General features: G+C 46.6%; 1 protein-coding gene across 1 annotated transcript in view; it reads left to right on the forward strand.

Moving 5' to 3' along the window:
• The window catches only part of RABGAP1L (RAB GTPase activating protein 1 like), a 3,056,406-nt gene that overhangs the window by 48,271 nt on the left and 2,983,097 nt on the right, over positions 1–25,038 (forward strand). The window contains exon 2 of the mRNA XM_069641102.1: positions 3,782–3,881. The gene's annotated coding sequence lies outside the window, so the exon portion shown is untranslated. The remainder of the gene's footprint in view (positions 1–3,781; positions 3,882–25,038) is intronic.

Raw genomic sequence — 25,038 nt, forward strand, 5'->3', positions numbered from 1 at the left:
ATGTGCACTGGTGTGCGGCGCGCCGAAACATCCCGTCGCCGAACTGGCCGCGGCGAATCGGCCAGCGGCGCCGAAACATGGTGTACCGGTGTTGTGAAAGTGAATGACTAATCTTTTGTGCAAAGCGAGAATGAAAATCTCCTTAGAGGGCACTAGACCCAGGAAATAACTCTTTGGGGACATATAACATCCTCTCAGCATATGAAGGTTTTTATTTTTACCCTGCTGTGATGAATCTAATGATGTCATCACTTCTTTCTTAGGGGTGGCCACTCCTCATGTGGCCAGGGGACGGCAGCTGCTACCTGATCCTGACCATGGGGGCAGCTATGTGAGGGAGGATCACGTGAGGGTCAGGTGACCATCATAGGGGAATTTGACATCATCGGACAAAACATGGTATCCCCCTTTCCATTGTAGGGATGTTCTCTCCATTCTTCGTGCCTTAATGGCATACTGTGGTAAACTCTTTCTACAGACCACAAGAGCTACTAATGACCTTTTTCAATACTCCACGAGAAAGCTACCAAGAACTGCCTATCTATCCCACATGCATAGAAATACTGGGACAACGAGATTGAACAGAGAACTGAAGATCAATGAATCAGAGAAGCACATCACATGCTCTAGTGTTTGCACACCTTTGAAAGGTCCCGGGACATTTAAAAATCCCAACCAGCATGGAGACCAAAGACTCTGCCTGACAAAGCTTCATCCACTCGGTGTGGACCGAGCGACAACTAAGCCAAAGAGTAGACCGTTGAGCCAGCTAGCTTTGGGGACAGTGAAGGAAGGAAGACTGCAGATGCTGGTTCGCCTTGTCAGAGCTGCAACAGGAAGAAGAGGGAAGTTTCCTTGTTGGCAGCAGGAGCCGAGCAGCAGTACCAAAGCCGCCAGAACACAGAAAAGGGCTCCACAGCCAGACAGGAGCACCCTGGTTGCAACCCATTTACACCAGAAGAGCTGGAGAAAGCCAAGAACAGCAAGTGAGTCCTGAGAAGGCAAACTGTGACACCAGGACACTTCAGAAACGTTATCATGGACAGAACAGATGAACGGAAGTAAAGTGAATGAAGGGGAATATGAGACCCAATGTTTTCAGAATAACTGTGACGGCTCGAAGTCGGAGGAAGGGGCCGTGAGGATGGAGGAGGTGGACTCCGAGGTGGAGACGTGGTGGGGTGCCGACTGCGGCTCGCACGCTTCCCAGTTCGAACCAGAGCCGGCTGCGGGTGACTGCACAGGTGATTGCGCACAGAGGAGGGAGGAGATTGGGATCAAGAGCGCGGCTGTGATCAGGACCCAGGCGAACAAGGAGGGAGATGGCCAGAGCCTGGCCTGTGCGACGCGACAAGAGAGAGACCCGGGTTTCGTGATGTCGGCGTGCAGCCCCTGTGAGGAATGTGACCAGCGGCTCCGCACGCGGCAGAGAAAGGAAGGTCTGGGTGCTATCAAGACGGCACGCCGACCCACAACCACGGCTCAGGGAAGGGCGGAGAACCCATATGAATTGCCACAAGAAAGACAATTAAAAGTCAAGTATAACACTCCCCAAAACAAGGAACAACAAAGCCCCAATACACACCAGAATCCTTACCTCATGGCATGCGGGTGGATTACATCATGGCGAACGGCCTCAAGGTGGGGCTTGGGGGGGTTTATCAAGGCTTAGCTGGGTAAAAGACTCTGATTGGCCCAGAAGTGACCAGCTCCTATATAAACCAGAAAAGGATGTAGGACTAATGGTGAATTTTCCACTTCTTTGCAGAACCAACTGGAAAGCGAAGCAGCAGGAGCCTCTTACCGTTGGGCTTACGAGGACTAAGCCCAGATTTAGTCCATATTCCAGAAGGAAGCTTACAAGGACTGCATCCCAGGCACTAAGAAGGAGTACTTTCTTTAAGTAATTTCTTTCTTATTTTTTTTTTTACCTGCTATATTTTGAAGCTGTTCAAAAGTCAATAAAGACTAGAATTTTGGTTATATCAGCTGCTTTGTCGGAGTGATCCCTTACAATAACAAAGTGAATGCGAGAAATATACAAGGTGAATGCAAGGCAAAGTCAAGTTTGCAAGTGTGTAACGTGAACCACATGAGGAAAGCCCTGGCAGGAGAGTATACCAGGCAAAGTCAAGTTTGCAAGTGTGTAAAGAAGCCACACGAGAGCCCTGGCAAGGGAGTACACAAGGCAAAGCCAAGTCTAAGTTGTTTTGTTGACCAGAGAACCACTGCGAGGAAGACTGATACCCTTAGGAGTTTCTACGTGTTTTAAAAAGACGTGGGGAAGGGAGACAGCTCCCCGGGAGTATCCTCTTGGGCTATGGAGAACTTTGGTTGTGTAATTGATTGGTTTGGTTGGTGAAGAGACACCTGGGGAAGTGTGTCATCCCCTGGAATTGTGAACTTTTGTGTTGGAGTTACATTTTTCATTTGCTCCTGAACATGCACTTTCAAGCCCAAATACATTATCCTCTTCGCATTAGAGTTACTTGTAGAGTATGACAGCTAGGATAGGAATTATGAGGGGATCAGTGGGCCAGACGAGGAGTGGTGACCCAGAGGGCAGGGGGCAATGGGCGGGAAAACACACAGAGTGTTGAGCCAGAGAGGGAGAGCTGGGAGATGTATGGAACAGTGAGCCAGAGAGGTTGGAGTGGTGGTCCGGAAAGCCGAGAGTGTGCAGTGTGCCAGAGGGGGAGCGGTGGGGTCAGGAAGCACGGAGTGGTGGGCAAAAGAAAGAGGGATCGAGCTGCAGATTGTGAGAAAGGATGGGGGAAGAGAATGATGGACTGGGAGAAAAGTTGCGAGATGGAGAAGGAGTGAGAAAGAATGAAGGACTGTAGACTGCAGAAGGAACAGGAGAACATAAGGTGCGAGTTGAGAACAGTCTTGGGAGTGTAGCAGGGACTAGGGAGTGCGATTTGGGGCTCGGCAGTGTGACAGAGCAAGTAAGTATGCACATGATTGGCAGAGAGTGGTTTGGGAGTGTAAGTTATGTTGGAGAATTGGTAAGTGTGAGTGGTGTTGGTGAGTATTGCGCATGTCAGTGCTTGGGGGATTGGAGAACTTGGAAGGGAAAAATGTGCACCATTACCTATGATAACAATCAAGAAAGTCAATAATATAAAATAGGCTGCACATTTAATACTAGAAGTAGATCAAAATAAACAATGTTCAGTCAAACCGGGAACATCTGGGACTCCATTAGCTTGATAGCAGAAACTACATACACAAGGTGCAAATAATGACAATCTGGCTATTTTGCGTCCTCACACACACTATCTTTTTTGCAATCTAGTTCTCTAGTACCCTCTCGTCAATAAAAAATATGAAGAAAAAATGCTGCTCAATACAAATTTGAAAAACAAACTTTGCTATTGCATGTCGTATAATGTTCAATTTCATGCCAAAAAATCCTGGCGGATCTGAATAAAAAAGTTACATTTTTCCCAATGAAAATGAACATCTACAAATAACAGACTTTAAATTTGATACAGGCTTGGAGTTTCTGAATGCTGCAACTCTCACTAGAAATTGATTAGCTAAATAGATATGTGAGAGGGCTGCATTCCTCCAAACATTTAAATAGAGAGAAATGGTCAAAAAAACTGCAAAAGGGCATTTAACAACAACAGGGAAGGAACCACTGTCAAATGCACGAATCCTACAAAACCTAACTGTGCTTCGCTACTGCTGTTTGTTGTTTTTGTGTTCATTGCATAGTTACACGTGTGCATTGTTTTGTATATGAAATAATGATATATCTTATTGTTTCTTACAGATCATTGGGTTCAAAAGTATTTTAGCAGGCTCTATTGAAGAAGGTACCTGGATTTCAAATAGGGACTTCCTGAATTGCAGTCCTATGCTCTACAACTAAGGTAAACCCTTGAATGCTGAAACTGTCCTTTATTAAAAAGGTGATCGAGTGGAAGACTGCATGGAACTTGTAGAATCCCAGGAGAAAGATGTGTTGGTTGTATCGACTGATCCCTCCCAGATCATGTGTATATCGTCGATGGTTTATAGTCATAATGTCGACAGTCAAAATGTCGAAAAAAAAAGTCGGAAAAAAAAAATGTCGACTTTTTTTTTTCAATGCATTTTTTTTTTATAGGGGAGGGTTCCCCCCCAACCCCCCTTTAATTTTTTACTTTTTCCCTTTTTTTTAACTCCCAAACCCCTAAAATAAATATATAATTAAAAAAAGAGAAAGTCGACATTTTTGTCTGTCGACATTTTTGTCTGTCGACATTTTTGTCTGTCGACATTTTTTTTTCGACATTATGACTGTCCACCATCGTCGATGTATCGGGCCCACAGTTTGATGTTGTTTTTGAAGGGGTTGCTCTCACTGTAGATGATGATTTTGTTCAAAGGTTTCGACATATTAAACATGTCTGACACCTCCCATCTAGCCCTGGCTCTTCATTCAACTGCAGTTTTCGTTCTCAGACTTCAGCTTTTCCCAAATGGGTGTACTGCAAAGCAAATGCAGATTGGCATTGGCTGAAAAGCAAATGGTGACCTCTGATTGGCTTCTACGACAGCACTTCCTCCTTGCACTATATGGTGGTTGTGAAGCAGAGATGTATATTCCCTGTCTCCATGCTGGTCAGGTGTGAGTGGTTCATCCTGTGCTGAGTGTTTCTCTGCATTCTGGTATTCATAGTTGTACTTTTCATTCACCATTGAAGAGCTGTAAGTGACAGAATGCAAAAAAAGGAGGCATGCTTGGATGCCTTAGTGTCACGTGACACTGCAACAATTTAATGTGTCTAATGTGTCTGAAGTCTGCTGTGTGTTGGTTGTATTATTAATAAACCTTGCTTGCGTTTTTTATTATTGAAAACCGGCATCCACTATATTGTTATGTATAGGTGTAAATAAAAAGGGCAGTTTTGAAAATAAATACTTTTTTGTTTTCAGACAGGTAGGCAACTTTGTACACTTCTTTAAATAAGCAGTTTCCTTTTCTTTCACAAATACACCAAATAACTAGTGAGACCAGTTTGGCCTTCGTTTTTAAAATCCATATGGGCCATGAGAATTAACAGCCCTAACGTTATCACTTTGCTTGAAGAGTTGGAATTTTGCACTTGAAAGGGTCGCCGAAGGTGAATCTGCCCTGTGACTCGTCCATTAATTGCTGTCTACTGGGCAGCCAATATCAGACAATAGAGCTGTAAATTAAAGCTCCAGGAACACTGAAGGAAGCCCATTCAGCTCTGGCTGAGGCACCTAAATCCCCACAGGCTGAGCATTCCTGGTTTCTGAGTCTTGAAACTTGGCCTGCAATCCCACATGATACATAAATCGGCTCTGAAAATATGGTTGGCCTAAATCCAGATGGGTTGCAACTCTACCCCCAACTGACACATTCAGAACATTCACACACTGAACACTTAACAATTTCAACTGTAAGTATTTTTTTTTTCTTTTCCATATGACTTTTATTGGCATTTTCTCTATAACTTTACAAACATAACCACCCCCCCACCTCTCCCAGTCCTGTCGTGATTCTCAACATTTAATGTAATGTACTTTCTCGAACACCTCCCTTTCATGTGAACTTTCGAATTGAGTTTGGTCCTTCTTCTTGGATTGTTCCATGCCGTTCTTGGGTTTAGTGGTATGTGACTCTACATAAACACCAGCAGTCTCATCCTCCTCTGGCACCAGGCCCCCATGGACCCTTCTTGGAGATATTCCATAACCACAGCCCAATCCGCTAGGAAGCCCTGGTGGTCCCCTTGTAATCAATAGGACACCCATTCCAGTGTCAAAAAATTCCACACCTTGCCAACCCATCCGTATTCCTGTGGCGGATCCTTCGATTTTCATTTTTGCACCACTGTCGGGTCCCCCGCCATCATCAAAATAACATATATTTTACGCTCTGCTGTAGTTCGTAATTCCTCAAGATGGGGCCCTATTCCCTAAAGGGCGTGTCCCATGTTTCCCGTGTCTTCTATTCCCAGTGTACTCCTTAATGCTGCTGTGATTGTTGCCCAGTAAGACTGGATGCGTGGGCATTCCCACCAGATATGGCTCCACGATCCTTCCAGATCGAATCCCTTCCAACACTTTTCCGACAATGTGGGGTAAATTTGGTGCAGCCTTCTTGGCGTGAGATGCCATTGCAGCATGAGATTTACCCACATTTCCTGAATTTGGAGAGATCTGGTCAGTTTAGGGATAACCACCCAAAGCCGTTTCCACTCCCCTTCCTCTATCGAGGTTCCCACTGACTTTTCCCATTTCTCCATGTATTTCCTTTTGCCCGGTTCTTCACCATGTTTAGCCAACGCATACAGAGCCCCCACCAGGCGTGTGGTGTGTTCCCACGAGTCTCTTACAAAGCACTTTTCAAACGGGGTTAAGGGCTGCGTTGCCCCTTCCCTCACTGGTGTCTGTAGTACCCAATCTACAATCTGCATGCCATCTGCAGGGTTGTGCCTGATGCAATGCAGGCTTCTTTTTGACCTGCTGTCACTCGCCGCTGCAGCTTCTAATTGGTGTCTATTTTCGGAATATATTTCAGCCTTCTCAGTTCATGTGTGTCGGGCGAAAGTATTCTCTGCAGCAAGCTTTGGCATGTGTGGTGGTTAGTGCATTCTTCGCTGTATGCTTAAGGTAATGGGTGGCTAGCAGTGTTCAACGTGCCCGTTTAATGTGTGGTGTGAGCAGGGAAGTTTCTAGCCAACTTGGTGCCCAGGGCGAACCCCCCCCCACCCCCCTACCCAACTGGCACATGTCACTTCCAAAGTACACCCTTGTGTCATGTGACAAAACCCCTCCTCAATATGAATAAATGAAGGTGGTTTCATTACATTGTAATACAAGTATTTTACAGAAGAATTCTAAAGTGAACTCTTAGGGAAGCCCTTGCCTGAATGCAGTTTCAAACGGCCCATACTGGCACTGCAGTGTGACCAGCCTACTGGGGTCTGAGGGCCCACTGGCCCTGTGTTGCAGGCACCTGTGTTGCTAGGTCTGGAAAAGATCAGGGGGCTAAGCTAATATCGGGACTGGCGAGACTCGGGGCTAGCTAGCATTTTGGTTGCAGCACCTGAGCTTCTATCCGGTGTTACAACCAAAAGACCAGGGGCTATAGCCCCTTCAGCCCCCCCTCCCCTTAGCAACGCCTCACAAGGGGCGAATACTAGACTAACCATATTAATTATTTTCTGATGGAAGGTTATCATTCCAAGATGGACAGTCTGGTACACTCTGATTCTACTCTTTCAAAATACCACTACGAGAGTGGGAAAGGGGACAAATAGCACCCGTAAGGGTTCTTGTATGCTTTGCATTAAATCACAGAGCCTTTCAGGAAGGACTATAACGGTGATCAGAGATCTGTATATTGGATAAACAAGTCTGTGATAAAAGGATTGTATGTGTGAATCTCTAAATTCATAGCAGATTCATGGCTTGGTGCTCATATCACTGTTCACAACACTCACCCCAACATTAAAATGTTTGTAATCATAAACCATACATACTCATTTGGACAGCTTAGGTTTTTTGATGCAAGTATAAAATGGCTGCAACATCAGACACTCAAATGGGGTACAAGGGCTCTTTTGCTTCTTGTTTCTGAAGACTTTTAGATGAGGAAGGGCTGGGTCTCAGTGTGAGCATGCCCAACCCCCAATACAGAAACATCTTTGGGGAATGATATCTACAGACAGGACAGGAAACCGCACAAGAGAGACTCAATAAACAATGCTCTGAAAGGCTACACAGAAAGGATTGAACATCTTACAGACTTTAGCCTGACCAGTAATGAACTGATGAAGCGTTTTAAACAAAACCAGCTTCTAAGGCATGGTAAAGGGTCCACAGTTCCTCAGCCACTACCTCCTCACTATTATGCAGGCCTCCTGGGTTATTTCTGCAAAAGCTAGGAGGCCCATGCTTTATCTAACAGAGCTAGCATTATCATATCTTAATAGTCCTGGCCTGTACAATTTGAGGCAACTTCTTTGATTGCTTTATGCGTTTAAGTGTGGGCACAGTATGGCATGCTCATCAGAGCCACATACACAGCACATTCCAGTATGCTATTGTATGGACATTGGACAAATCAGACAAAAACAGGCATATGTGCTGTTACATACGCGAGTGCCACGTAGATGCCATTAACAACGGGGTGGTGGCTTGTGTAGCACACACAGGGCCGGCCTTAGCGACAGCAATGCCCTGGGCGAATTGGCGCCCGTGGTCATCAAGGATCAGGGCAGGATGCGCCACATTTTTTTTTTTATACTTCCTTGCTCCGGCTCCTCGCAGGGAGCTAATCACTGAAATCGGACACTCATGCTAATGCATGAGCACCCTGTTCCAATGAAAACCGCCTCGCTCTTGCGTCAAAGCGAGGTTGTAATCATGAGAAAAAGGTGCTGATGCAAAGCATCAGCAGCCTATTGCTATTAAATGTGCTCCGCCACCGCAGCCGCAATTAATAACAAAGGGGCGCCTGCCACGCCTTCTGCCACTACGCAGGCGAGGGGGAGCCCTTGAAAGAATCCCTCTGAGCTGGGCTCCCTGAGCTGGCGTGGTGGGGGGCTGACATAGCAGGGGGCTAATGGCACCCCGGGGGGCATCGCGCCCTGCCCTAAGGCCGGCCGTGAGCTCACAAAACATTGCTGCAGCCATACCACTGCATTGATTTGCCATGGATTACTATCTGCAGTGTGAAGCACAATGAACTCTACTTTCCTAATCAAGGTGCCAAGTCACATTGAGGAGCCATCTGGTGTGCGCCCTAGGCATTGGCTGGCTTGTTTACAAAATAAAAAGACCTTTGATGCTCAGCTGATGTATTTAGTCTCAAAGCATCGACTAGAATACCTAAGCAAGAACATGACAGGAATAAGCCATATAGAACTAAAAAGTAATTTAAAAAAAAGTTTTGTTGTCAAATAAAGAGACATGAAAATAAAGAAAGTTTAAAACTTTTCCTGTGTGGCGGCATATTAATTCTCTTGGAAGAATGCATAGGTTTGGTCAGCTAACTGATACTTGTGCTGGCCTTGTGAATAAAAGTGCCCCATGTTCAATTCTTAACAATGAAATGTTAAGCACATACTGTGTAAAAACAATGGCTTGTTAAATGATCGTTCACTTATAAATTGCCCCACTTGAAAGGCTGTCAACACGAAGAATGAGTGGCACAGGGTGTGTGACTCCAGAGCATCTCACACGCTGCGTTTGGAATATGCATTCCTTTTTTTGCATATTCCGAACGCATCGCAGTCCTCCACAAGTCGGCAGAGAGCAGCCACACCCACTTAATCTTTTGTGCAGCCAGATCAGCCAGCTTTCTGGGTGGGCCCCTTACTGCGCCCCCCTCCTAAGCTGTTGAACTCTGCTCCCTGGGCCGTTGCCCGCTCCAGCCGGGCCAAAAAACAGGGATGGTTGTGAGCTATATAAATAGTAAACACACCTAATGATTATTGTTATTTCCTGCCACCTGTCACAGCTTCTTGGCAGTTAGCACCAGTTCCTGTGTCTCCTATTTAATATTTCACCCTTTTTGTTTCTGCCACAGGCATATACAAACAACATAGCAAATACAGATAAAACAACTGTTGGCAACAGGCAACCATTCTAGCATATGTTAATTATCTAAAATCAATCAAAAGACCACAAGACACAACACAGCTATTAACTGATTTTATAGACAGTCTGTATAATTCAGGTAGGACAAAAAACATTTACGACTTTGTGGCTGTTAGTCTTCTATGTGTGTTTCTTAGTCTAATTCTTAAATTCTTTAGAGCAGTGAAGATGTTTGCAGAAGGTGCTAGCTGCATGCTGAACTTTAGTAGTAACCTATGCTGCAATATTTCTGTCTCCTGATGGGCATAGTACTGTCGACTTTCTCCAGCGCCTTGCAGCCTGTTACCTTCTGCAGTGTCATATCCTAAGGCATGAGAGCAATCTCTGCTGCTGCAGGTACCACCTCTTATGCCTGCGTAGTAGCATCGGCTGCAGTGTCTACTTCACCAGTTCCTGTGACTTGCAGCATGTTTTCTGTGTCAGGTTCATTGCCTCTGTAAGGAAGGCATGGTATCAACAGTAAGACAGACACAAGTGACCACAGTTTAAAGGTGTTTATTGAACTTGTACAAGGGTGTGATAAACTCCTATCTAAACCTAAATCTACAGATGGGAGCAAGCTGCGACCATCAAATAATAATAATGCAGTCCTAGTGGAGTTGTGTCAAAATAAAAGGGCCTGTACTAAAAAATAAAACTATTGCCAATCCTTACCACTAATTTACAAATAATGTGGGGTAATGTTCATGAAAACAAAGACGTGTTGACAAAATAATATGTCGGGAGGCTCGGGCCGTGGGCCTTCCTTCCCCACATTTTCAGCATGGGGTAAGGCAGATCACTTGAGCAAAGCACACACTCTGGCTTCTGCGGCACAAGGATACAGTTCCATTTTCCCAGTTCAGGACTTTCAATGTCCAAGTCTCTTTACTTCTTGCAAGTCCCATGATGCAGAGGGCCTGCTGTACCAAAAACAACACACAAACGTTCTTTTCCTTTCGCCGGTATTCAATGAGGGTGTTCACCCTGGATCCCCCCGCTTCTGGGCTCGGATCCCTTTCAAAACAAGGTTCAGACCCTCTTCCGGGCTCAAATCCCTTTCAAAACAAGGTTCAGAGAATTATTTTTCGGGTGACCCTCGGTTCACCCCGGATACCCCCGCTGCCAGGCTCAGGTCCCTTTCTCTTGTTCAGTTAGTCTCCCTCAGCCAGGCTCGGACCAATTGTGACGTACATTAAACTATCGAAGACTTTCAAATGTGCACAGGGTTTAGCTTGACCCGTTGCATGACCACTTCGATCTCAATAATTCTTTCTCTCACACTCTGCATCCGTTGGATACCTAACAGAGACTTTCAAATGAGCACCCATTTGGTGCCGGACCACTCTGTGTATGGTATCTTTTCTTGGCCTCCCAAGGTTCAGTTATAAAGTTCAACTATTTCCTTTGGCTTACAATTCAGCAATTGCTCCTCCCCACCTTGGTTATCGGCGCGGGAGAGCCCCGGTACCTCCCACACACTGTGCAGGTATGATCAGCTTCAGTTCCTGGTCTTCGGTTTCTTACTGTCCAGGGCTCACGAAAGTAACGGTCTTTACAGGTCAAGGGTACTTCCCTCCTCACAACCCTGTCTGGTCTCACCGTCTCTCTCCGTGTAATAAAGTGCCATCTTGAAACTGCTGTTTCCTCGTGTGTTTTGCCTTGCTCAGCGTGTGCTTTCGTTCTCCGCCTTTAATCCATGTGGGGAAATGTGGTGGAAGTCAGGTATGTGTAATCATCCGTAATGGCCCGAACTTGCCTGACCGTAGTGTTCGGATATGTCAGGTATACGGCTCTGGTGTTAGTCTGTTGTCGCTCGCGGTGAACTGTCTGTGAGAAACTGTTCGTGTAGGGAAAGGGGTGGGGGGGGTTGAGTTCCTAGGTATCCTATGTGGTAGGATGGGGAAAAGGTGTTACAAGGATGGGGATACCGCGTCTCCCCCCTCCAGTGTCCGACTTCCACTCTCCGAAGACCCCTCATCCACTCTCCGAAGACCCCTCATCCAGGTGATCCTCCCGCACTGGTCCACCCCCAGAGGAACTGGATTCAAAAGCAACAGATCCCAGGGACTAGTGGGTCAGATACCTTCAGGTCTAGCGGTTGAGACACCTTCAGGTCAACTGCAGAGTGCTCTCGGCTGCATATTCCAGACCTACATAGTAAGTGGTACCTGCTACAGTTTCTCCAGCGCCTATGACTTGCATCCTGTTGTCTGTTACAGATTTGACTCTTGTCATATGCATAGTAGCAGTAGAAGCACAGTAGTATCTGCTGCAGGTTTCAACTATTGTGTATTTGGAACTAAGCTGCGTTTTCTTTGTGAAAATAGATCAATTGCCAGTGTGAGAAACCTGAGGGTATTCTCCCAGTAAGACCTCGGGAATCCCTTATTCACGTGGCCAGGACACGGCCATCAGTTTTGGATCCCGTTCCTGAGGGCGGACCAGTGGGGGAGGATCACCTAGGTAGGGGAACCCAGGGCTATGCTTGGGGGAATATCCAAGGTGAGATGCGGTATCGTGCCAAAGAAAGGGAGGAGAAGGCGCGCTTGCTGAAGTGTTTATAGGTTACACCAACTCAACCTCCCTTTCACCTCAAAGATCTCCCTTACTTAGATCCAACAACCCCTCTGAGCATCATCAATCCTCTAAGGTCCCAAACCCTGTTGCATCCAAAATACATAACTCCCGGAATCCTTGTTTTACCGGTCTCCATTTGAATACCCCCCCATCCTCTTCTTTTCATTCCTCTGATTATCATTCTCTGCATTCCCAATCTGATCAGACAAAACACTAAGATTCCCACAATCCCCTTTGGTCATGTTATGACCCCAGCTATTCCTGCTTACCCCGCCAACTCTACCAATGCTGTCCCTCTGATTGTCATTTTCTAAAATCCCAACCTACTAGGACAGAACACTACTTTTCCCACTATCCCCTTGATTATTTTTTTTAATATATTTAATTAACATTTTGTATAATTTACAGACATGCACATGTGAGTACATGACATTGAGCAAATATTTAAGTTTGCGTCTGCATTGACCCCTGTGTAATCCTGTTTCAGTTGTAAGTGTGTTGAAGGCCACTGGTTCCCCATCCCTTATCAGGTCTCCAATTGTTGCCACCCCCCGGGGCTCCCAATATTTCCTCACATTTAGCCGGACTTGCTGATCCTCAGCTCTCGGTGCCACCAGTGGGATTTGGGGAGCGTACGGCACTGTATTCCCTAGCAAGCGGCATGCTCTGTGCCATACAGCCTTACCCTACCATTAGCAAGAGCGGGGGCTTAGGCCAATGTGACACTTGTATCCATACCACTTCTTTCAAGAAGAATGAAGTGCACACTGGTTGTAGTAGGGGAGTGTCATGTGCAGGCTCGTCCGACAACCACCCTGTGACGAACTGCAGTTGGCTCGCCACAAAGTACACTTCAAAATTGGGGGCCCTGATATCCCCTTGGATATGTGGTTTCTGTAACTTCTGGAATGCCATTCTGCTTCTGGTGTTACACCATCAGAACCCTCGGCATACTGTCTAGCCTATTAAAGAAGCTTTTGGGAATGTTGTACAGGACATTGGTGAAATAATGGAGCAGCCTAGGGAGGACCACTATCTTTGGCAATGCTGCTCTCTCCATCAGTCAGAGGGGTAGCCTCGCCCAAAAGTCCATGGATTTCACCATTCTATTCTCTGTGCTCAGTGTATTTAGTATATGTTCAGTCTTGGGTTCATGGTAGAGATCAACTCCCAGATATTTAAACGTTTTCACTTCCCATTGCACTGGGAGTACCGGTAGTGCGCTCGCGGGTTTCCCTCTGTATCCCGCCAATGGAATCAGGCAAGATTTTTGCTTGCTAATCGTTATGCCCTAGAGTTTGGAGTAACCCTCAAGTATTTCTAATTAGTACTGTAAGTTAGTCTCTGGGTGTTGTAGATATAATAGCATATCGTCGGCATATAAAGAAATCAAGTGCCATTTATCTATCCCTGCCTCCTTATATTCTTCCCGGAGGTATACTGCCGAGGGCTCTAGAGAAAATATAAACAGCATAGGGGACCATGGGCAACCCTGTCTCGTGCCCTTTTCTAACTCCCACTGTTGTGAGATCTGGATGCCCATCTTGACTCTGGCTAACAGGATACTATATTGTAGCTGTGCCCATCTGATATATGTGGGCCCCATGCCGAATCTTTTTAGTGTTGCTAGCAACCATGGCCACCTAACCGAGTCGACCGCCTTAACCGCATCCAGTGAGTCCACTGCGCATCGATCAGTGCTATCATTGGTGTAGTCTACTATGTGCTGCAATCTACAGAGGTTCCATGTGTTATTCCTTTCCGGCACGTATCCAGTTTGGTCTGGGTGAATGAGCTCAGCTATTACGGTTTTAAGCCTATTGGCGAGTAGGGCAGTGAGTATTTTCCAGTCTTGGTTTAGCAGTGACAGTGGTCTGTATGACCTGCAGTCTGTCTCTGGTTTATTTGGTTTAAACAGCGGCATGATAATGGACTCCCTTAATGTCATTTGGAGGACTCCTTTTCCAGTGCTTCATTTAGCATGGCCTGCATTGGTGGCACGATGTCTGCCCTATACTCTTTGTAAAACTCGCTAGGCAATCTGTGCGTGCCCGGCATTTTGCCAGTGGGTAACCCCCTTATGGTGGCCTCTAATTCTTCTGACGTTACTTGAGCCTCCAGCCCTACAGCGGCTTCTGGGTCCAGACTTGGGAGAATTTTCTGTGCAAGGGCCTCGTCTATCTCGGGGGGCAGTATTACCAATTTCTCTGCATAAAGCTCCTTATTATATTCAAAGAAACTTGTGTTTATCCCTTCCTGCGTCCTGCACACTGTTCGATCTTCTTTCTCGATTGGCCGTATCGTATCCCGCTTAGTTTCAATTTTGTATAGGCAGGCTAGCAGACGTCCTGGCTTGTCTCCCTCTACATGCTGTTTTTCGACAAATTTCACATAATTCAGTGTACATAACCGGTCACAGTGTTTCAGGCATTCCTGCTGCAGTCCAGTGGCCTTGTGAGCGATGTCTTTATTATGCCTGTCATTTGGTCTATTTCTTCCCTAGCTAACTCTTCTTCTATTGTTCCTTGCGTGCTGCTTGCCTTGGCTATGGCGACTCCTCTAATTATTACCTTGAAATCCTCCCACAAAGTCCCAGGTGATGTTACACTGCCCGTATTATGTTCGAAATAGTCTTTAATGTCTACTTTCAGGTGTTCACGGAACTCTGCATCCTTCAGGGATTCACTTCTAAGCTTCTACGTTGGGTGATTTGCTCTGGGTGGGAAGACCTGCCACGTGACTAATAACGGCACGTGGTCTGACAGTACCTGCGCTTTGTAGTCTGCGGTCGTGAATTTGCCTATGGTTTCCACCCCTGTAAAGACATATACTAGACTCAAGTGTCGGAAGCGGCCTCTGTTTGTGTTACGTGTTTCGAGCTACGGGCTCACATGAGGTGCAGGCTTGACACGTTATTCACGTTGGTCAGTGAAGGTGCTTTCCTTTGATTCCTTTGATTCCCGACTGTTTTGCACCTGTGCAGAGGCAGCGAGCAGGGAGAGAGATGAGCCCCTAGCTGACTCCCTGCGGCTTGTGGACCGGCTCGGCAGGCTTACTTTGACGGTAACAGTGAGGGCACACGAGGTTTCAGGTTGCTCCATTGCCACAGCGCTGCTCCATGGGTGTGCTTAGTTGTTTAGTTGTTAAGTTGGAGTCGGTGCACTCCGGGTGGAACAGTCCCCCGCTTTACATGCTGGGCTGCTTAGCTTGCCTTCCTGCGGTTGTGTGGAGTGTGAGAGGGGTGGTGTTTTACTGCCTACACTCTCCCTATTTCTTTTTTTTTTTAGTATAAGAAGACTCCTGCACCGTGGTTCATCGGAGCACATCGGAGCACGTGTGCAGCTATTATTCAGGGGCTGCAGGCTTTAAGGCCTTTGACCGATATCTTAGGTGACCGGAACACAATAGTAAGTTTCTGCCCCCTCTGGACAGCGGTCACTCTCAGATTAATTTTAACTGAAAAGAAGCTTGGTGTTTTTAGGGGCTGTGTCACAGTGACTGTGGGCTTTTGTCTTTGAGCTGTGAGATCTGCCTGAAATTCTTTGTGGTGATTTTTGCCATTGTTCTCTGTATACACTGCACTCTGATTTACCTCTGGATTACCTTAAAAGGGAATCATAAGAACAGTTTCTTGATCTGTGTACTATGGTTACCTTGAGAAGTGGTTTTGGGGCCAGTACCTGTGATATGGAACCTGAACAAGCCCATAATTTGGGGGCTAGCCCACATCTGAATGCTGACTTAACACAAAGGTCACTGCCTGTACTTGTATCTGCGGCAAGTGACAACAGAGAGTCCGCAGATGCTTCTATTAAGGGGTCAGCTGGTGAGAATGCTACCTTAACCACTGCACTTATTAATCCTGGGCAGAAGGACTTGCATGTGGGTATACTTTCTTCAAATCTTCCACATTCAATTGAAGGGACTTGGGATACTGCGACAAACGTTCCATTAGATGCTGGACTGCTGGAACTAACTGATGCTGAGTGCCTCAAGGAAACTGAAGTGATGGCTGCTCCTTCGACTATGAGAAAAATAGTTAGATTCCATGCATCTACTCCCCAACCCATCGGGTCTTTTAAATCCAATGCTCAAATGGGAAAATTTGGGATGGCTGGTTGGTTGGGGGGATCATTTTCAGACTCGGGTGCATCTAAAATGTCGTCTAACTGTAACAGATCCAATGTTTTTGTCTTTGGAAATTGTAATGAGGGTGAGCCCTCTAGGAATGTTCTTCAGCATCTGCTTGTAAGTTATGGGGCTCCTTTGAATCAAAAAGGCCCTCTAAATTCTCCTCTTGTTATACCACAACAGGATTTAACTCAGGAGAGCTGTGTGGAGGACTCGTTTCACAAGGTAGCTAATGCTACTAAGGATATGCTGCGAGATAATATTGACTTGGAATTATCACCTGCTATACCCTCTCATTGTAATGCTCTCACTAGTTTGACTACCACAATGAACTCCCCGATTTGTTCCATGTACTTCTAAATCTGGTTTATCCTCTGAAACTCGGCATAAGAAGGGGATACCTAAAGGCACGTCTGAGATGGGGATATGTGAACTAATTTCCCCTCTCTTGTCTAATTTACATATTAGTATGAATTTGGTATCAAAGGCCTTATGTGATAGGCAGGAAAATCTGGGGGGGCCATGGCAGCTCAGCAGAAGGCATTTGATGATCTTACTCTTCGTATGTCTGGTTTTGAGAATCAACTTAATAATTTGAATTCTGTGTATCGATCTACTGTGTTGGGCTTTAATGCTCAAGATGATTAAAATTCTAGATTTTTGAAGCTGGATGAGAAAATGTCTGCTATTTTGGAGGCACTTTTGGTTAGTCCCCAGGTAGACATTGTAGAATGTTGCCCCAATGGTGGGGATTCTGAACAACCTGAAAGAGCTGTTCATGCTCCACCAGTGGACAATCAGGTCGAGAAATGCATGGACAGTCCTTCAGCTTTGTTAGAGGTTATGGGTTGTTTGAATGACAGTGCTGCTGATCATGAGGCAATTGTGGTGGTTGACTCTATTCTCTCTACTGCTGAAAAGGACATGAATGTGTAGTCTGAGCCTACTAATTGTATAAACGGCAAAAGGCGTAGGAAGAAAGCAGAAAATACCAAAAAAACAAAAAACATGGCCTCTGTGAAGATTAGGGGGAGACACTACAACCTCAAGGCCATTCATAATTTAAATCATCATGAGATATCTGATAAAGAGGGCTGTGTTGAACAGATTGAGGACGCTTCTGAGGCTGTAGTCTTGGTGACAAGTCCAGGCCTGGTTTCTAGTACTACTAAAGCCGATGGAACATCTTTGAAGACTCTTGGACCCTCTAGGAGAACTAAAAGGGAGGGCTGAGGGTGATAATTTGCTGGAATGGCCGCAAACTAAACACACTAAAATGACATTTGGTAAGGTGATCAGTACAAAGCATGCTCGCACACCTACTGGTTACTTGCAGCCTAGTGTGGCTATTAATGTACCAGCTGCCATTCTGGTGGCGGATACTGGTCTTTCTGGAATAAATCAGGCAGATAGACAAGTGGATCAGACTAGGAGTGATCTGTTGGGTGCCCAATGTTGTGGTGGGCATTGCGGATCTCTGATGGGTGGGGGCCACAGGTCCAGTTCTGGCACTACAGGTTGGTAGTATGGCTCCTAGTCAAGTCTTGGGTGGAGCTGTGTCGATCTCCTCTGGGCCAGGTTTGGGCTCTTCGGCTGGTTTGGGGTCAAGTCCATTGGATGCGAGTAAAGCTGTGTGACCCAGCAGCAAGACCATAGGCTGGATGCCTAATGAGAAAGGTATAAAGTCCGCTTCTTAGATCGATAACTACTGACGATATAGATGCCATATCTCTCCCTAGAGAAGCTAATGGCAGAATGGTCAGCAATTTCCACTCGGGTATGGTTTCCACCATGGTCTGGGACCACCAGTGCAATATAGAATTCATGGGATTTGACCTGGTGGAACTGCAGAACTCTTCTGTTGCAAACATGTTTCTCTCCTATGTAAAACCTGTGCCATCTATCCCAGAAAAAGCTGTGGGGCCTACATCTGTACCTACGGGTGACTCTGGAACTGTAATATCTTATATCTAATCTTCTGGGTAATGGCCAGGATTGGTCTTGTATACAACCTGCCCTTAGATCTTTAGAAAGTCTAAGGCTAGGTACGGTACATGCATGACAGGATAGTCATTGAAGTAGTATCGTGGAATACCTGCGGATGTTCTATCTTGTATAAGTTGTTGCTTAATTCTACCTGTGCTAGTATTCCTAGAATATACTTACTTCAGGAGACTATGTTGATGGCCAATGCTGTACTAGAGGGGTACCATACTATCTCCTGTTGTGCGGTTAGGGGGGGTGAGGGGTGTCCGAGAGGAGGTCTTAACATTGCTATGGATCGTAATTTGGATCTTTGGTGGGAAGTTTGCTGCTGCTCGGAATGGCTTTTGGCAATTGCTTTAAATTTGGGAGCTGTTTTTTCTTCGATATTGTTGCTTACTCTTCATTGGAATCCTATGCGAGTTACATCTGACATTATAGAGGACGGGATTGGAGAAATTCTTTACGAATGGATTAAGAGGGGGTGTGGCTTTCAAGTTATCTTGGGAGGGACTTCAACTCTGTTTGTGCAGAGGGTGCCAGGTGGAACTCACTGGGGGCTCTTCCCTCGGCGCAGCGTCTGAATCTTAGGCGAGCCATTGGGTGGAATCTTTTTCTCAAGGAGTGGGACTTGTCCTTATTGGATCATCTGCCATCTTCTCGTGCCTCTAAACATACATAACACAGAGGAGTGTCGACCTCACGTATTGACTATTTTTATGTCTCAGCTGGTATTAGGAAACAGTGCAGCTATCTAAGTCATCTTAATTCTGATTTGAGTGATCATGTGCCTATCTTTTTCACCTTGTCTATTTCTATGTTTAGCCCTTGTGTTAGACCAGATCCTGCGGGTTTGGAATGTAATAATAAGGGTACTATAGTGTTGTGGAATAAGAAAATTGTACATAAATGTAACCATCTTCTATCTGTGTCCCTCCAAAAACCAATTCTGTTTTATATGGCCATTACCTTGAGGCCAGCTGTGGTATTTCTCCATATAACATTATCTTGGCCTGTATTCACAAGATTAGGGACACAACAAGTTCTGTGAGTCTTAATAAGAAAAGTGTTGTAAGAGATGAAAGAATTCTATCCTCTAAGGTCCGCAAAAGTAAAGAACTTGTGGCTCGGAGGAAAGATGGATTAACATCCTGTGAATATGGGAAACTCAAACGTGTGATTATCTTGAGGCATAAGAACTACGTCAAATTCCTTAGGATGAACGCGTACTCTCTCTGCCATCAAAATATGTTGGAGTCTCTGTTCAAGGGTAAAGGTGGCTATTTTTGGTCCACGGTGAGCAGGCTGTTGGGGAACGTTAAAGGGAGCAGGGATTGCTCCATAGACTCAGCTTCTTGGGTTTCCTTTTATACTAAGAAATATGCTTTGCCAGATGCTTTTGAAGCTTTTGATGACTATGATTTGGGCACTCCTGTGAAGGGACTTTGTAATTGGAACAAGGAGGATATAGCTTGGGTGATTTCCAGACTTAAACCATCTAGGGTCCATGGTCCTGATGGCATTCCCCCCTTTGTTCTTAAAGAAGATCCTGGAACCTGGGTCGAGCTCTTAAAATCTATGTTCGACCATATCTTTCTGTCTCGTGCAGTGCCTGCTTCCTGGTCTAAGTCCATCATAGTAGGGGCGACAAACTTGATTTGTCCAACTATCGCCCTATAGCTTTAACGGATGCCACTAGTAAGGTTTTTTCTATTCTGCTGTTAAGGGACCTTAACTGTGTTATTAGGGAACTTAACCTTCTAAGTAGGTTTCAGGTCTGGTTCCGAGCTGAGCTTGGCACTTCATTGAATGCATCTATTCTTTCTCACCCTACTGAAATGCCTAGATTGCTTGGCTGATATTCTGTTGTTGCTTGGTCCAGAGCGATATGGGTGTGCAAATCCTGCCTTAGATGGCGTTCAAGTGGTCATGGGATCAGTCCCTTCCCTCGTGGGTAGGATTTGCACACCCATATCGCTGGGACCAAGCTTCGACAGAATATCGTTCAAGCAATCTAGGCTTTTCAGTATATAATTCCATTCAAGATGTGTTATACACATTGAAGTGTTATTTCAATTCAGAGTCCATTAACTCTTCCAGATTACTTTGTACCATGCAAGACACGAGCCATTAAACGGCTATTCTTGTCACATCATAGAAGAATTGCCTTGACGACGACCTTTGTGGTCGAAACGCATGTCGGCTGAATCAGCCTTCTCTTCACTGAGGCAAAGTGCAGTCTCTCTTTTTGCACTTGTAGGGTATAGTCAGAGTATGCTGTAATTGGCGCAGACGCCCTTTGTATCGTACCGCCTTTTCTGAAATATTCCAAGATTCTTCCCCTGTCCTTATAATTCAGTATGCAGGCTGTAATGGGCCACAGTGGGGCTCATGGCAGTGGTTTCTGGGCCAGAGAACCTGTGTGCCCGCTGCACTGTAAAACCCTGGGTGAGGGTGCGTGGGCCGATCACTTGCAGCAGCATGTTTCCAACACAGTTAGTGGGTTTAGTCCTTTCTTCTCCCTCCGGGAGCCCGACAATCCTGATGTTGTTTCTGCTGGCTCGTCCTTCTGTGTCTTCCACCCTGCCGTCCAGGTTTCTCATCTGTTGTAGCGTCGAACTGTCTTTCGTGGTGTCCCTCACACCGCCTATTTTCTCTGCTATCTGCTTCTCTGAAGTCGCTGTTCTTTCAGTGAGTGCCCTGACATCCTGCCTCAACAGGTTCACGTCTAAGCTGATGGCATCCATTTTGGTTTCCTTTACAATTTTCAAGGCCACAATTGCCGCCAGGACTTGTAAGTCCCCTCCCCTCTGTTCCATCTCTCCTTGCTGCACTGAGGTGGCCAGTGTCGCAACTTCACTTTTCGCGGATGTGTCCAGCGTAGATTGCTTGGATCTGCTTTTGGGTGCCCCAGAAGGAATGTGGGATCCTCTCACTGTCTGTCTGTAACTTGCACTTGCGTGATATTGTCACCCTGTTGTTCTTGGGTGTATGCCAATACCACTTGCATGCTCCAGCTGTGCTCTTCTGAACGAGTTGGAACTCTGGCTATGCCCTGTGTTTGGGGTGCGCTTTGTCAGCATTGTTTGCCTCTTTCTGCTGAGTCAAGCTCTCCTTGATGCACGGCGTGCCCCACGGGATGACTGAGGCACTATATTCAGGTCTATAGGAGTACGGGGCCTCAGCGCCTCCTGCAGGCCTCTGTCTCGTCTTTTGTTTGGCTGTCCTTTGCCAGGGCCGATGTACTTATCAGTCTTTATTGCGCACCCTGTGGCTTCTGGGGCCAAAAGGCGCATCCACCTCTGTGTTGCTGTGCTTAACGTTAGCCCGGGGTCTGCTTTCCTCCAATCGCAGATTACTTCCCTGTGCCCTGCTCAATATTACATGAACGTTCTTACTACTGGGGTGTTGCACCTATATTTGCAGGGTCTTGCCTGTTTTCCATGCCCTCCCGTTGTGCCTCCGTTTCCTGTCTTCCTGCGTATATATCACTGTAGTCGTGCAACTTTTCCCTGCTGCACTGCGTTTTGCTCTATTTCGCATCCTGCTGCTTCTCGCTCTGTGTCTCAGTACCACTTCAAGGACTGTTCAGGTTGCTGTGCACAGGACCACCTCCCTGAGCTATCTTCCATTCTGTACCGTTCATATGCCCACCCTGACTGTTCATATACGTTTGCTGCGGGTTCAATACCGCTCTATTCTTCCGCTTTGTTTGGCGCAGTTGTGCCTCTAAACACAGCTGGCACTGTGGTCGCACCCTCTCCTCCCTCCCTGTGACAGGGCGTACTTTGCTCCGGTTCTCACCTCACTCGTCTGATTGATTGGCATCCGCGTTAGTGTTGCTGCACTGTTGGCGAGACAGGCCTGGTTGCATTATCTGGGTCTGCCGCCATGTCTGGTGAATGCTCGCTCGCCCAGATGTGCGCATCGGCGGTCCGGTTCTTCTATACGCTGTTTCAGATTTCAGTTCAGTTTTCGCCCATGTGTTCCTTTCTTATTCGCTGGACGATCAGCCCGCACACAGCTTGTAGGTTCTGCAGGATCTGCTGTTTCGGCCAGTATCTTGTTGGATCTTGCAGGAGCCGTGAGGAAGACGACCTTACAGCATGGCTGCTTACCCACACCCCGCCCATCAACCTCTATGTTCTGTCATTTCCGTTCTGTCCTGGTCATTTTCATCCCTTACACAAACCTTCCTTATCCTGTCCCGTAGGATACTCTGACACTCCAACCCCTTCCTTTACCGATACAAATACCTTTTCAAACCCAAGACAATGGATTAATGTTAAACCTGTGTACCTGACTAGGCCCAACCCGAGGGTCAGGCAAAGTCCGGCAATTAACTAGAATCACACACACCCGATGCCTGACGGCCCTTCCTTTTCCCCACAAGGATAAAGGGTGGAGCAGGAGAGTGCCGTACGAGCAAGGCGAGTACAGCAGACAGCATCGCCAAGCCTTGCAGGGAATCTCCACTATATTTGTTGCCCAATCCATGCGCTGTGGGGAAGTCGGTATCGCCGCCCTCAAAAGAGGTGGCGCCGCCAATGCCTTTTCAATGTAGACATGCAACCTGTAGGGCTGCGAATCATACCAGCAGGGAAGTAATGATGCTTACCCAGCAATCCAATAGGTTTCAAGATCCAGAAGCGCCAACCCACCTTTGTGCAACAGGGCAATCGGGCGGGCCTGCCTACCCTGCCAGATATACCCAGAGATCAAAGATTTTGCTTTCTTAAAAAAGACAAAGGGACCACTATAGGCACATTAAAAAAAATGTGTACAAAAGTCTGGGGAGGATGACCATTTTGATCAAAGAAATCCACCCCTTTCCAGTGTGTGCTCCGTTTGCGTACGTTTCGCTACATAATTCTCCTGGTACAGCACCTCCGGGGACCTTGCAATCATCACTCCCAGATAGCGCGTGCACTCCTCAGGGCATTGGAAGCCCAACGCCTCGCCGTACCGCATCATGCCATCAGTCAAGGGAAACGGCACCGTTTTCGTGGGATTAATGTTGAGCACAGAATATTGCCAAAACTCTAGTACGTCTGACATAATAGGTGCCAGGTTCAACTTTGTGTCAGAGACGAACAGGATCATATCGTCTGCGTACAGAGAGATCACCAAGCGATGTATAAACAGGCCAACTCCCCTGTGAATGGGCTTGGATCTAACCAACTCCACCAACGGTTCTGCCGCCAAGGCGAATAAGAGTGGGGAAAGGTGAGATCCGTGCCTCGTTCCCCGCCCCAACCTAATGGGGTCAGACAATCGATCATTCACTCCCAGTTGGGCTACCAGAGCCGTGTACAACCAGGTGACCAATGAAATAAATGCCTCACCCACTCCCATGTGCCTGAGTACCGTAAATAAAAAGGGCCACTTCACTGAGTCGAATGCCTTTTCGGCCTCAAGTAGGGCTGCTACAACTGGAGATCGGGGATCCAGCACAGACAAAAGGCTAAACACTTTTGCATATCAGTGGGGCAAGCCTAGTTGTGAGGACTCTTGCCAGTATTTTATTATCTAGATTTATAAGAGAGATCAGTCTATAAGACGTGCACTCCTCAGCATCCTTCCCAGATTTTAATATCAAGGTAACCACAGCCTTCCGCAGCAATGGCGGGAGACAACCAACCGCTAATGCGTGTCTGTACATGTTCAACAGGTGAGGCACCAATATCTCTGCGTATACCTTTATAGAACCTGTCCGGGACCGGAGCCTTCCCCGAAGTCAGTGCCTTAATGGCTGCGTGGATCTCCAGTGCAGAAAGCGGGCCCCCCACCCAGTCTTTTTTCTCTGGGGTAAGCCAATACAACCCCACCTGATTCAAATATTCGTCCATTACTGCCTGACACACTGGTGTTTTAGACGAGTATAGCACGCCATAAAAATCTACCATAGCCCCGGCAATATCCTCAGCTGTGTGCAGTAGGGCCCCGGCTGGGGACCTTATAGCAGTAATGTGAGAACCAGGAGTCTCCAGCCTCACTGCGCACGCCAACAACCTGCCAGGCCGTGTTCCTCCCCAAACCTACGCACCGCCATGCGTCGGTGTAGCAACTTGACCTCCCTCTTCGCTGCCTCTCTAAACCGGCCAAGCTCTACATGAAACAGTGCTTGCAGCTCAGGGTCCGTAAGGAACCCGGCTTCGGGCTCGAAACCCCGTAAAAGAGACTCACAATCAGACCCCTCGGCCCATATGGTCTTAAGGATTCCCGCCTCCTTGGCAATATAAACCCCACGGATTACACATTTAAAGGCCTCCCATAGCACAGAGCAGGAAGTGACCATCCCCATATTTTCTGGAAAAACCTGAGAACCCATTACCTGACAAATTCCCGGAAAACTACTGAGGGTCTCATTCTTTAAAAAAAACAGCTGTTGCCAACCGGCCTCCTTCCAGTGGTAACCACTGTTGCTACCACAGTGGCGTGGTCAAATAGAGTATGTGCCAACATATTACAGTCCAAAACCCTCCCCGCTCCCCATTTGGAAACTAATATATAGTCCATTCTGGATGATGTGCAATGCACTGTAGACTGGAATGTCTACCTCTTGTCATTACGGTGGCACGCGCTCCCTCCACACATCCACAATTTCCCCATTGATGCGTATTTGTTGGAGTTTGTGTGACCCTGGAGACAGAGCTGGCAACAACCCCAGACCTATCCAGGTATTGACTTAAACAGTATTGAAATCTCCATCCCTGTTAATAATGTTCGCTGATA

Source organism: Ambystoma mexicanum, chromosome 1q (genome assembly GCF_040938575.1).
Source record: "Ambystoma mexicanum isolate Mex_15411 chromosome 1q, UKY_AmexF1_1, whole genome shotgun sequence".
Classification (NCBI taxonomy): Eukaryota; Metazoa; Chordata; class Amphibia; order Caudata; family Ambystomatidae; genus Ambystoma; species Ambystoma mexicanum.